The sequence below is a fragment of the Canis lupus genome, chromosome 1, assembly GCF_048164855.1.
Source record: "Canis lupus baileyi chromosome 1, mCanLup2.hap1, whole genome shotgun sequence".
Taxonomy (NCBI): Eukaryota; Metazoa; Chordata; class Mammalia; order Carnivora; family Canidae; genus Canis; species Canis lupus.
Window position 1 is genome coordinate 97229471 of NC_132838.1, and position 14605 is coordinate 97244075.

General features: G+C 49.5%; 1 long non-coding RNA gene across 3 annotated transcripts; it reads left to right on the forward strand.

Annotated features, from left to right (window-relative positions):
* Positions 1–227: 227 nt before the first annotated feature.
* On the forward strand, positions 228–2596 carry LOC140622330 (uncharacterized). Of its 3 annotated transcripts, XR_012022158.1 has the most exons (4): positions 228–636; positions 997–1115; positions 1819–1955; positions 2346–2596. It is a non-coding gene; the product is annotated as an uncharacterized lncRNA (long non-coding RNA). The 3 variants fall into 3 exon arrangements; XR_012022193.1 differs by lacking the exon at positions 997–1115; XR_012022131.1 differs by lacking the exon at positions 997–1115 and having other exon boundaries at positions 230–636; positions 1843–1955.
* Positions 2597–14605: the final 12009 nt, after the last annotated feature.

Below are 14605 nucleotides of genomic sequence, written 5' to 3' on the forward strand. Positions count from 1 at the left end.
CATTTTGTTAGTACAAGGCAATAGCAAAATCTGAAAAAAGTATGACAAAATAATGTCTTCTATTATCAGCAAATAAAGCATACATTTCAGAGACTAGAGGATTATTGACTAATGCTCTGACCTCCCTGTCACCACCCCTTACCCCCCCTCCACACACATACATGCACAGAATTTGTTTAGGTACTTAGAAAGTTTTCCAAGAACTTTTCCCAAATGTCATGTGTGTGTCTGTGAGTCTTAGATTCATTATAAGTTCTTTTCCTTTTGATACTATATTTCCTAAAATATTATTATGAACAACAGCACCGAATACAGTTGACCTGGATGCATTCTAACTTTAACACATTCTCTGTGATAGACTGCGTTCCCCTCACCCAGACTCATGTGTTGAAACTTAGCCCCAATGTGATGATATAGAAGGTGGGTGGGGCCTTTGGCAGGTGCTTATGTCATGATGGGGCAGCCTTTCATGGGCGGGGCTAGTGCCCTTATAAAAGACACCTTGGGAAGGTCTTGTCCCTTTCACTACATGAGGACACAAGGAGAAAACAGCCTTCTGGGTACCAGAGGGCTCTCACCAGACACCAAATCTGCCAGCGCCTTGATCCTGGACTTGCTAGTTTCCAGAACCAAGAGGTAAATTCCCGCTCTTTGTGAGTCACCTCGTCTATGATGCTCTGTCATAGCAGCAAAAATGGACAAGGACAGTTCTGTTCCTGGTGTGGGAGGCCCCACTCTCTTTCCACTCTTCCCCTCTGGCTACTCTACTTCTGTTTCCTTGGAGGACTCTCCTTCCTGTTTGGATTCTGTACCTCTAGAACCATGTCTCTGGTGCCCAGGACTGACTCTGCCATAAGCTCCCAAAACAATCTCATTTGTTCCCATGGCTGGAAATGTTTTTTCAGTGCTGAAAACTTTTAAATTCATGGGAGTTATTCATGATTGTATTAATCCATTTAACAATTTTTAAAAATAACATTTTAAGTGCTGTTCCAGGGGCGTTCCTTTTATCTACTTAGAATCTGTAGACAGATATTCATCAAATAATGCTAAATTCGTTGGAGAATTGCCAGAGTGAGAAGCATTAGAAGAGGAGGCTATGCTACTGAAAACATGTAAGTTGGGTATTTGATTCTAAAGAGTAGGTCAGAGAGGACTTTCCTGAGGCTCTGATGATGAATATGGAATCTGAAGGATGAGACTGAATAAGCTAGAAGGACTGGGGTGGAGTGGTCCCCTCTGACCGTAGGGGAAATGTCATGTAGTTAGGCACCGTGCATGGAAATGCTGAAAAAGGCTGGAGGAGTAGGAGGGTGTGGCATCCCATCTGGTTAGAGAGGAATTTCATGGCTGGCCCTGCACCTTCTGGTTGCCTATTGCCATGTTATATTTCCCTAAGAGCAACAGCAATAGGGAGCCAAGGCTATTTTGATGGGAATGGCAGGAGGGCAGGGAAACTGATGGAGTTGAGCTTGCATTCCAGAAAGCTCTGTGTAAAGGACACACTTTATGTGCAGTAACACATCATGGTAGACCAGTTAGCTGGGCCGGGGAGGAAGTGATACTCAGTGAATGTGAAGGACTCTTGTCGATCCCTGTGCCTCTGCCCGCAGGTCCCAGCCGGGCCACCGCATGACCACCTCCACTCCGCACTCAAGCCTTTGTGCCAATATTCACACCCCAGACAGGTCTCCTGTGACCCCTCTGTAAATTTCTGTTCCCTCTTCATCGCCGTGTTATGTGACCCTTAGCCCTGAACATTTTACTTGTAACACTTACAGTGATCTGAAATTCCAATGTGTTTTTTGTTTTCTTTAGGTTCATTTTTTTCCTCCCCACTAGAATACCATCCCTGGCGAGGGGGGCAGGAGACTATTCCTTATCATCCCTTGCAGTATCCCTAAGTACAAGTGACCTCTGGGACCCATGGATGATCAATGGCATTTATTTCATGGGTAAGCAGAGTCGCTAAACACCCTCCGGAGGTGGCGGGGAGTTGGAGAAGGCAGACATCGGTCATGGATGGGTTGTGGTGGTGGAGGAGGGTGCAGGGATCACCTCTAGGCTTCTGCTTTCCAGCATGGAAGAAAGGAAGGGACAAGATGGTTTGGGGCAGAAAAGACAATAAGTGGAATGAATAAATGGATGAGCGAGTGAATGAGTGAATTAGTATCCGTTCCTTATGCCAAAATATGGATCGGTTAACGTGAGTGAGCCCTGCTCTAGGCCAACAATGGTTTGGGGTTTGGGCAGACACATGTTCCAGTTCCAACTGACTGCAAACAGAAAGGCAGTGAGGCCCACGTTGCCACCTTCCCACTGTGTGTCCACTTGGGTCTTGCCAGGCTCCACTGGAAATGATCTGGAGCCAGTCCTTTGTTCTCAGGAGGCGAGGCCTCAGAAGCCACTGGATTCTGGAACATCTCACTCTCACTGATTGAATCGTGCAGCCTGCAGAGAGTCCTGTTGTCTCTGGCAAGTGTCTCCTGTGAAAACAGGGAAGAAGTGTTCAAGCAGAGCTTACGAGAAGAAAAATGCTCTGCTGTCCTGCGCCAGGAGGGAGAGAAGACGCTGCGGGTCCCCAATAAATGAAAAGATAGAGTTGTTTTGATTTTCCCTCAGGGAGTATTTGCCTATTTTTTTCTGGTCCTAAACAGTCAGGAAGCAGTAAGTGCTGCTCCCTTCTGCCAAGATCTGCCTCCCTTTAAAACCTGCACTGTCTTCAAGCACATCATGAATGAGAGGTGATATTTTCCCAGAGGCATTTGCTTTGTTGTCATCAGAAATTGTGCACAAATGTGGAAAAACAAATGAGTAATCCAATGGAATACTGAAGCTTTGCTGTTTTAAAAGCAAGGTCTTTAAAATTCTATGTATTCAGCTGCATGAGAAAGAGGGAAAGAAACCGTTCGATATGCAAAGCTAATCCACAGTGAAAAAGAGTAGAAGAGTGGCCTTACTGGTGGAGGTGGATGTCCCCGGAAGGGGCAGGAGGGAACTTTCTGGAGGGATGCAAAGTTCTGAACTCGGGTGGGGATTTGGGTCATATAGGTGTAAGCATTTGTCGAAACATGAAATGGTCTCCTTGAGATTTGTGCTTTTTATTCTATGTAACTCTTAACCACCAAAAAACAGAGCACACATTGAACTCAAGTCAATGATATGAGAATCGAAGTATTTAGGGGTGAAGAGGAGTGATGCCTGCAACTTATATTGGAGCGCATCAAAAATCCTGTGTGCTGATGGCTGGGCGGTCAGAAGGGTGGACGGACAGGTACTCTCCAAAGCAAGTTTGGTAACTGCTAAACACAGAGCCTGGGTGGGGGCTGCATGAGTGTTCCCCTTGCAGTTCTTTTAACTTCTCTGTGTTTGGATATTTTCAAACCAAGGCAATGAGGAAAAAATGCACCGTTTGGGATTGTGCCAAATGACCCTTTCCTGTTGTGTTCAATCTCTCATTCCTTCTCAGAAATGTATGATCATGGGGCGCGTGGATGGCTCAGTGGTTGAGCATTTGCCTTTGGCTCAGGGCGTGACCCTGGGGTCCTGGGATCAAGTCCTGCACGGAGCCTGCTTCTCCCTCTGCCTGTCTGTCTCTGTGTCTGTCATGAATACAAAAAAAGAAAGAAAGAAAGAAAGAAAGAAAGAAAGAAAGAAAGAAAGAAAGAAAGAAAGAAAGGTAGGATCATAATCACAAAAAGTCTTTCTCTTTTGGTTGACCCATAGAATGTGCGTGTCACCACGAATGCAGTGGCACACTGCCAAGTGCAGGGGCAGGGTCTTATTGTGAAGGGACATTAGGGTCACCTAGTCTGCGGCAGTGAGTCTGTATGCCCCCCCCCCCCCACCGCCCCGCCGTGCTTACTGTTTCCATCCTGTTCTGGCCTGGGACAGTGTGGCCACCCTCACTCAAACGCAAGCTCTGCAAGCATCGGTCTTAATGGCCTGACCCAAGGCTTTATTTTAGGGAAGATATGCTCCAAAGAGTCATGCAAATATCTGGCAGTTTAAAGAAATTCTTTTGAACGTCTTCAATTTTCTAGATTCATTTACATAATGCAGCAGTAATCACGTTTACAATTAAGTGTAATGAAATTTTTCAGCAGCAGAGCATGTATTACAAAGATGCATAAATATAATTACTATGTAGACATTCAAAGGCATGAATAGAATTTAGGCTTATAATTTTATGTTTGCAACCCTAAGTGGCCCAGAGTGGCCCTAAAAAGAAAAAAGAAAGAAATCAACCTTTTCCCCGTCCTCCTTCCTGCGATGGTTATTCTCTTGGTTCAAGTATCTCACTGCCAGAAACCCAGGTTCTCAGCCACAATCTGTCCAAAAAGGTTGCAAAGGAACAGCAATTATACTGAGCAGTGATGGGGAAAATGTTTGGGCCGACGTTTGGGCCAAGGTGTCTGGGACGAGAAGACTAGTAATGATCCCGCCAGCCAGTGGGACGACACCCAGAATCACATCAGTTGGCCTGATGGTGCTAGGGGTACAGCTCCGCTGGCAGCCCTTTGTATGCAAGGGAGGAGGGTGGTCCAATGGGGAGCCTTGCAAGCATCCACACAGCGCCCCCGAAGGATGTCCAAATAATCCAGTGACCAGTTGGCACCCTCTAAATACAATCAGCAGAGGCAGGGACAGCTTCACAGGCCTGCAATAGGGCTACTGCTCCCAGGACAGTCCCTGGGCTGGGTTAAATGTGCCAACATCATTGCTTGATATAATTAATTTTTTCTTTGCACTCAAATCTTTTTTTTTAAGATTTTATTTATTTAATCATGAGAGACATAGGGAGAGAGGCAGAGACACAGGCAGAGGGAAAACCAGGCTCCATGCAGGGAGCCCGATGTGGGACTCGTTCCCAGGACCCCGGGATCACGCCCTGAGCCAAAGGGAGACGCTCGACCACTGAGCCACCCAGGGGACCTTGCATTCATGTATTTTAAGTGAAGTACAGAGAAGATGTTGTGAGCAGAGGATGGTAGCTGTCCTTGTTTGCAACGGGGGTGGTATGGGGCCCCTGGGGCTGGGATCCTGGCTCTTATGGTGGATGGTGATTGCAGAGACCCTGGGAGAGAGGGGGTGCTCCTCACAGGGCTGTACAGGGACTTCTCAGCTCAGCCTGTGGATCATCACAGATCAAAAGTATACTCCTGAGGACCTTGCAATAACGCTTTCCCGGGACTTTGAGGTTTTTTTCTAAGGGTTTGGAATCCATGGTTTGGAGAATTGCTACAGCGCCACACGGCAGACGCCTCAGTTTTAGAAGTTAAATGTGACGATCGTTACGGTGAATGGACAGCTGTTTTCACAAGGAGCTTCTGCCGGACCACTTACACACAAGGACCACAGTCGTAGAATTAGGTGTTCCTTATAACTGAAGACACAAGCAGGAACTTGAATCTTATCCAAACTCGTGAAGCCACCTGGGCTTTTGGCCTGATCTCCCCAAGCTCCGCAGACAGTCTGAGAACACAGTGGAAGGGCCTGCGCTCATGTTTACCAGTGGGGACACACAGAGCGTTGGCCTGGAGGGCTGCCCCCATTCAGAAAATGTGTTCTGGAGCAGCCCGGGTGGCTCAGAGGTTTAGCACCACCTTCGGCCCAGGGCCTGACCCTGGAGACCCGGGATCGAGTCCCACATCAGGCTCCCTACAGGGAGCCTGCTTCTCCCTCTGCCGGTGTCTCTGTCTCTCTCTCTATCTCTGTCTCTCATGAATAAATAAATAAAATCTTAAAAAAAAAAAAAAAGAAAATGTGTTCTGCAGCAGCTGTCATCTGCTCCAGATATAAACTCAAAAATTTATCAGAAATTCATCCCAACGTGGTTACAGCTTCGAAAACCCTCTTAACAGCTCCGATGCCATTCCCATGACATAAAGATCCTCCTCAAGCTTAAACAAAGATCACAAATTATTTTGCCTTAGGGGCGCCTGGGTGGCTCAGTCAGCGGAGGGTCTGATTGTGGGTCTCAGATCAGTCTTGATCTCAGGGACGTGAGTTTGATCTCCAGTTGGGACTCCAAGCTGGGCATGAAGCCTACTTAAATTTTTTTCTTTTAATTATTTGGCTTTTGCCAGTAGCAACTGACCTTATTTCCAACTATCTCAACTGTCAATAAGTGGCTTGTATATAGTTTGAGGAGACAATGAATTTCTGAAAAAAAAAGCCAGAAAAATTATATGATAAATCAATTCCCATTAATAAAATAATATTACTGACTGTGTTACATGAAATTGGGACATCATTTTGTCTATACCTATGTCTGCCTACCCAGATGTATCGCACACACACACACAGGTATCTTTAGGGGGTAAATTTCTAATGAGTTTTTGTCATGAACTTGTGCATTGCTATTAGCCAGATGGGGGTTCATTTTAAGTGTCAACATGACTGGGCCATGAGGTGCCCAGATATTTGGTTAAACATGATGCTGGGTGTGGCTGTGAGCATGTTTTGGGGTCTTAAGCTGTGAATCTGAACACTGAGTAAGGCAGACTGCCCTCCACACGGTGGGCAGGCCTCATCTGGGCCACGGAGGCCTGAGGAGAGGCCACAGCCGAGGAAGAGACTTCCCTTTCCACCTGATGCTGAGCTGGAATATCGGGTCTCCTGCTGCCTTCGGGTGTGGACCCAGACCGGAATGCACACCACTGGCTCCCCTGGGCCTGCAGATGGCCGGCTGTGGGACTTCTCAGAACCCCACGGTTTCCTGAGAAACCTCTCCTCCGTGCCCCCCGTGCCTTCTTACATCCACCGAGCCTTCCCTCCAACTACGCCCCAGCCTGGCCCCCAACTCTCTCCTGCAAAATCTCTGCTCTTCATCATTTCCCAGTTACTTGTGGAGTTGACCTGGGGTGGCAGGAAGGGCGTGTGGTACTCTGAAGCTGTGCGACGAGTGCAGAGGCCCTTGGTTTGGTTGAGTGTCACAAAAGATTACCTGAAACATTTATAAAATGGGATTAAATTCTGGAAAATTCTGTGCAACTGTGATGAAAGTTATGTCTGTCCCCTGCATCGACCTCTGCCTCCTGTGGCTTCATCAAAGGCCTTTATCCGCCCCCCCCAGCCCCCGCCTCCAAATGTGTTTCCTTCCATCTAGACAATCTCCAGATGCTCCCTCTGGTCTGAGCCCAAGAAAGATGGTCCTACAACAGCTGCTCCAATCTGGAAGACTTCTCTCTGGGACATAAGTAAAGCGATCCATTGCAATGCATTTCTTGGTCTCAAGTCTAGCTTTGAGGATAAAGTGTCCATGAATGTCGTTTCTAAGGATTCCCCAGCCCAAATAATCGTGACACAGGTGGTTTTTGTGGGCAAAGCTTCAGCCGCATTCAGCGGGCTCCGGGATCAAGTTTCTAAATATCTTCAATCACTATGTCCCAGAGAAAGTGACGCCCACAGTAGCTTCATAACCATTCTCTTCTGTTTCTCAAATCCACCAGTACTGCGGGTAGCGTCTCCCAGGCAGTACCCATTGTTTGCAAAGCTGTGTTGGGGTCCTGTGGTACTTTGTAGAGGAGTGCATTACACTCGGGGGCTTAGAGCCTTAGTGACAGGGAGGTGCATCACACCCAGCACCCCTCAAGGCCTGTCTCTGGCAGCAGGAATAGACTCAAGGTGATGGGATCCAAGGCGCCCCTCCCTGTGGGCTCTGGGGAAAGCTCCGGCTCTAGATGGTTCTGTTAGTGGGGGTACCAGTCTCATGGACCACTAACGTCCGCATTAGTGTTAGTAGGGAGGCCGCAGGGCACTTGTTCTTTGCCTGTGCTTAGCTCATCTTTGCTTGTGGGCCTCTCTGCTGGCCGACAATCTTACTGTATGAGAGACATATGGGGCCTCTGTGTCAGACAGTCCCCAGCTAGCCAGGGGCCTTGGCTCTTGCACATCTTTATAATACAGGGCAGTGGTTCTCAAAGTGGGGTCCTGAGGCCAGCAGCAGTGGCATCACCTGGAACTAGCTAGAAAAGCAGATCCTTGGGGTACCTGGGTGGCTCAGTCGGGGAAGGGTCTGCCTTCGGCTCAGTCACGATCTCCAGGTCCTGGGATGGAGCCCTGACTCTGGCTCCCTGCTCAGTGGGGAGTCTGCTTCTCCCTCTCCCTCTGTCCCTCCCCTGCTCGTACTCTCTCTGTGTCAAATAAATAAATAAAATCTTTAAGAAAAAACGTATTCTTGGGCTCTACCCCAGACCCGTTGAGTCAGAAATCCTGGGGGTGCTGGTGGCCTGGCAAGCCTGCTTTAGCTCTGATACACCCAGCGAACTTGAGAGGCACTGATGTACATAGTTCCCATTTGGCTCATAACCACTGGGGGTCGGGTTGTGACTGGAGCCTCCAGGGAGGTTAAGCTTGCTCCAGTTGGGGGCCAGTCCTCTGACCTGTAGCCCCCACCCTCACCCTAATGGAGTCCATATTCCTGAATTTCAGGCCAGGGAGAGTTATGCCAGTGAGCAGGAGTGTGAGTTAGCTGGGAGCACCCAGCCCATCACCTGGACGGGAGGGGACTCGGTATCCTTGGCGTCCTTAGCCTCTGGAGCATTCCACTGCCCCCAACCCAGCCTCTATGGTCATTTCTGCCCTGCAGACCACAGCACAGACATTCCCAGGACAAGCCACGTGTCCATAGTGTTAGTACCAGGGGCTTCTCCTCCATGATCAAATTAACCAGAAGCAGGGAAAATTCCATTGGCCCTGAGGAGTGAGCCAGTAGCCTGATACTGATAAGCTTGGGAGGAATCAATCAAAATGTGCTTGGGCCGTGCTCCGGGATTGTGAGTCTCCCCTCCTTGCCCCCAGCCCTGGCCGATGGTCACCCGGTGGCCAAGACTGCGACAACCTTCCTGGATACCGTCTACCCCTTGCCTCATGTAACAAACGGTGTTTCTCCCTGGCCTGTAGCCCATGTGCCCTGGGGCTCTGGAGAGTGAGCCTTGCTCGGCTTCCCCACCAGCTTCTCTTCCTCCCCACGCACCGAGGGCCCATGGTACCAACCCAAGCCTGTGCTGCTTGGGGGCCTCGCTCCAGGCCTCCCGTCTGACCTTGCTTTGCCAGCCTCCACCCCCAGGTCCCAGCCGGCTTGGGTCCCACTGTGGGCTCTGCACCTGCACGATTTCTCCCACAGCACTGTCCTCTCTGTAAGATGATGAACCACCTCCCTCACCTTCCTCATGAAACCTCACCCGGGTGTTGACCCAGTGCACTCCCATCCACAGAGACCCACACTCTTGCTCAGCTATGAACATGCCTCCTCTGGCATTGGTTCCCCAGAGACCCTGGCACCGACTCCTCCTCAGGCAAGGGGACATCGAGCCCCGTGATTGCTCTCCGGTGACATTGTTGCCTTCCCTCACTGTGTGGATGTCCTATGGAGAGCTCACTGCCTCTCCAAAACACAACCTTCACCCCGGCACCAAGGGCAGGATCTTCCGGGGTCCCCAGGGCACCCCTGGGCCCTGACCTTAAAGCACATTATTTCAGCCAGCTGGCCTTTTGGCACTTCCCCAGTTAATCTTTTGTTTAGTGCCTCTGTTCCTGACTGCGCAGAAAGCCCATCTCAGGCTTGAGCTTTATGCCGGAGAAGCCCCTGTGTTACTCCGCCTCTGATGTGGGCTGGGCCGGCGGGGCTTTGCTGCCACATACACGGAGGACACGGTTTAACAAAGGGAGACAGATGCTCCGTGGAGAGGCCATAAAGTTAATGATGCCCCCCGGCCAGGGGTGGCTCACACTCCAGAGCGACCTGGAATCTCCTCCATCAAAGTTGATGTGTTTGTACCCCGAGAAGCAGCAGACACTGCGCCACTTTGGCACGCGGGTGATTTAGGGCCAGAGAGCAGACCGGACACCGGGGTCAGCGCGGCTTGACGTCCGCCTGATTCATGGGGAGTTTCTGTCAAATAAATAACCGTGACTTGGAGCACACAAGCCAGCTGAAACACATTGGCAGAAAAGCCACTTTTAGTGATAATTACGTGAGAGGAGTTTTAACCCATTACAAATGGGAGACTAGAAAGGCCAGAGCAGGGTTGCAGAGCCCTGGGGGAAGAAGAGGTGCTCCCTGCAGAAAGGGGAGCAGGCTGGCGGGTCCCTGATTTCTGACAACGTGCAACTTATTGTCCTAGAGTGACTTTCTGGGTCACTGCTTTAGCCATTCCATTTTGCCCATCAATGTTTCCGGGTGGATTATATCACTGATTTTCATGATATTTAAAGGGAATTTGTGCCTTTTCTTTTCTTTTTCTTTTTTTTTTTAAGATTTTATTTATTTATTTATTTATTTATTTATTTATTTATTTATTTAAGACACAGAGAGAGAGGCAGAGACACAGGCAGAGGGAGAAGCAGGCTCCACCCAGGGAGCCCGATGCAGGACTCGATCCCAGGACCCCAGGATCACACCCTGAGCTGAAGGCACAAGCTCAACCACTGAGCCACCCAGGCATCCCAAATTTGTGCCTTTTCCCTCTAGAGGTAATCTTACAGAGTCCTCGCATATAAAGACCTAACACAGAGCTGCTGCTGGGGGCAGGAAGGGGATTGGTGGGGGTATGGGGGCTGAGTCTGCCCTGGACCCACATAGTAGACAAAAGAGGTGTGCATGGGTGTGTGTGTGTGTCATGTGTGAATATGTATGTGAATGGGCATACATTTGAGTGTGTGTACATGTGTGTGGTGTGCACGATTGTGTGTGGTTTTGTGCATGTGTGTGTGCATGAGTATGCATATGAGTGTGTAGGTGTGTGCATGTTTGCATGCATGTGTGTGCACATGAGTGAGATGTGCATAGGTGAGTATGGTGTGCATATCTGTGTGCATGTGTGTACACAAGTGTGGTGTGCATAGGTAAGTGTGTAGGTATGTGCATATTTACATGCATGTGCGTGCACGTGTGTGTGCATAGGTGAGTGTAGTGTGCATGAATGTCTGTAGACACATGCATGTCTGTGCGCATGTATGTGTGTAAATTCTAGAACCCAAGATCATTAGCTTCTAAGCCCAGCGAAGAAATTTCCATCTGAAGACAGGTCACATCTACACAGAAACTCCCTGTAAGGGAAAATCATAAGTGCTGCGGTTTCGTGGGGGTGGATCCCTCGCTGGGGATGGGGCGAACGAGAAGTTCAGAGGAAGTCTCTCCTCTTGGTCTCTTCCCTCCTCCGTCCGAGTGGGTCATCTCCCTCCTTTGACTGTCAGTCACCAGTGAGCATGTGCTGAGGATCCATACTGCAGGAAAATCATATATTCTAAAGTTGTCAGTGGGGGGACCCTTTTACCTTCACCCTTCTAGGTCTTTCCAGCTGGAGCCCTCAAATTTATGCCAACTAAGGCAGGCTAATAGACAAGTGAACGGCTTTCAAATGTGTGTGTCGTACACTTGTGTGCGGGAAGCTCAGATGAGCCGTTAGAACTGGGCTTACACAGCGTCTCAACAAGGAACGACGCATCTGTAGAGAAGTGACAAGGCACAGGAAAGGGGCACTGGGCTTTTAGATGTGCATGACTGACCCTGAGGAGGAAGCTCACAAACTCACAAATCAGAAAGCACAATTCTGACGTAACACTCCTGAGAGCCCTTGGAAGGCAGCTCTGGATCTGTGAGTCCGAATCTCTGTCGTCTCCATTTCTCACTGCTTCCCTGGGTGCCCCCTGGGCGACGGGCAGGGGCAGGTCAGGGTTGGCATTCTCACCAGTGTCCCCAGAAGCTCATGAGAGGCTCAGAAGAGCCGCAGTAGCTGAACATTTCTACAACGTCTTTGGCTTTTTAGGTAGCCTGGTCCCTGGTCAGGGGACACGGGGGGGTGGTGTCGACCCTCACCTGGCGTTTCCAAAGCAGATGCGGCGTCATCCGGGCAGATTCCACTGAGGTCACGTCTGACAAGCTCCTCCTCAGCCAAGACCAGGGATGCTGAGCCACGTGTTCTCCACATGAGCAGCAATGGGGGGCCTTGCACAAAAGGGCAAGGTTGGTACAAAGCCTGAGATCGCAGAGGTCTTGCCCATGAAGGGGGCTTTGTAGCATCTTTGAAAAACAGACCACTGAAGCTACGACCACTTACAGGTGAACTAATGCACGTAGCGCTGTGCTTTGGACCTTTGACACGTAGTTGACCAAACTGAGTTAACAGGACAGGGTGAGCTGATCCTGTGGCCCCCTTGTAGCCCTCCTCTGGACGCGGAGCTGCGTCCGGCCTCCCGACGGACCCCTTGGACACTGACTCCACCTGCACAGCTCTCCAGAGGACCAGGGTGCACCCATTTCCCATCACTGAGTTCCACCAGCCTCACATTACTCGGGAAGGCGGTAAGGGGGTTGTGCTAGAGCCCCTGTGATCCCCTGGGGGATACGGGGGAGGCTTTTCAATGGAGCGAGGATCCTGTGGTCCCTGTGCAGGTGTTGGGCTGAAGGGGAAGTGGAAGTTGCCCATCAACACAAGCTGGTTCGTCAGCCCCATCTGTTGAGCATGTGCTGGAAAATCAGAGACATCATTCTGGCTTTAAATACCCATGCTTCTTTCCCCACCCTGTCAGCCCCACATCTCCAGCAGGTGCCGTGGTTTGGCAATACCTTGCCTTGAGAAATTATTTTTGCTTCGAGAGGAAGCTTTGGCAGCTAACTTTGAGCATGAGCTGTGGCCGCAGAGGAGACGATGTGAGCCAGGTGTTCTAAGAGGGTCCGGGGGGGAGGGGGATGAGAGTTGAGAAGCAGAGAGGGACGTGGGGACCCTCTAGCATCGAAGGTGCTTGCGACTTTCTCTGGGTCTCTCTCTCTCCAGAGAAGGTGAGGTCCCAGCGATGCTGGTCCTGGGGTGGCCTTAGGGCATCTGGGCACAAATCATGGGGTTCCCAGGCCCGGCAAAGATTATAACGGCCCATAAACATCAGAAGAGGGTGCTCTCTGCACCAGCGGAGAACTACGGCAGTTCGAAGCCCAGTTCTCATTTGCAGGGACCGAGGGCACTTCCCAGATTCTCACATGTCCCTGGGAGCGGTGCGAACAGACCCCCCTTGTTATGTGCCCAGAACCTTTTCATGAGTGCTGGGACCCAGTGTTCAAAGGTCAGCTGCCGTGGCAGTAAAATGAAGGGGCCTGACTCAGAACCACTCGTGCCTGCCTCACCACTTTGGAAGAGCTGCTTTTTTTGGAACTCAAAAAGCTCTGCTTAACCTCCCCATTTCCAGAAGTGTCGTTCCTCCCACCTTGCCCTCCGAAGGCTTCAGGTAGATGTTATTTCACTGAGTGGATTCTCTTTCTGAATCAGGCTGGTGTTGAGGAACTCTTTGATCACAAGCAAGGCCAAAGAGTGAAGACCCAGGGGAGGAGCCCATTTAGATACCCAGATCCGAGTGGGGGATTGTCCTCCAAAAGGAACACCCATGCCACCCAAATGTCCCCAAGAAAAACTTGATGTGTGACCACAATTTGGATTTCTTTAGTTACTCAATACAGATCCTTGATCTGTATGTGTTGTTTCCCCTCTGCCAGTTTTCCTGAAATCCCAGAGCACAGAGTATATTTATAGGAGCGCTCAGTTTTAGGCAGGTCAGGAGAGGTGGCCCGGAGCCACCAGTGTCAGCTGTTGCCACAAGCCTGCACATCAGCAATCAAGAGGCCCCAGGCCCAGCAGAAGCAGGAAATTATACAAATGACTTCCTCTTCCCTCTTCATTTCATAAAAATTTTATGGAATTTCTTTATGGACAGAGGTGGTTCTCAGAAATCTCGTGAAAATGTGTGGAGTGCCACAAATTGACATTAGAAATCCTCTAACAAATGCTACCTATTGTCCCCATGCATGTTGCAAACAGATTAGTCAGCGCCTTTGCACAAATACTCGCTCTGGTTAGGGGATTGGTTTTCATTAGGTATTCCATTGCTTTTTGCATCTGAGAAATCAAATGTTTCACACTAAGCCTAGGAATGGAGTTTGGGGAAGATGAATCGTTTTATGTTCATTCCTTCATTTGTTATTTTCCCCTGGCTATAACGTTTTCTTTACTCATCCTTCCTACTATTCTTGCAAGCCTATTGAGTTTTTTGTTAGCGTGTTGTGCATTTTTTAAGAGTGGTTAAGCACATAAAAATATTCCGCAGGATGAAGGATGGTATCAGCTTAGTTCATAAAACTCACAGGCCTCACAAATATGCTCTGAGCTCAGAATTCAAGCTGTATGTAAACCGCTCCCACTTTGGGTGCATTCCCAGTTGTGCTACCGCACTTGGGGTCTGCATGGGCTGTTCAGAACGACCCAACCCATGTATTTCTCCTTGTGTGTTTGACAGCATTGGCTCTGCATGCAAAGGGCTGTTGAACCCAACTACTGCATTTCCGACTTCTGAGTTGATAACTCCAGGGCAGACCTTTATAGTTAGCACATATGATCTAAGATTGACTTCATAACTTATGATATTTTGCATCAATTTAATACAGAAATACCCTCACGTGCCATCCTCCCCGCATACATGGAAACCCTGCAGAAGCTGATAGCAACAGGAAGTAAAAGTAGAGAAGTGATGTTGCCGGGGCGGAGGCGGCTGTTCCAGCTACACGCTGAGATCGTCCGCACATTCCCTGCCTGCCAGAGACGTGCAGTCCACC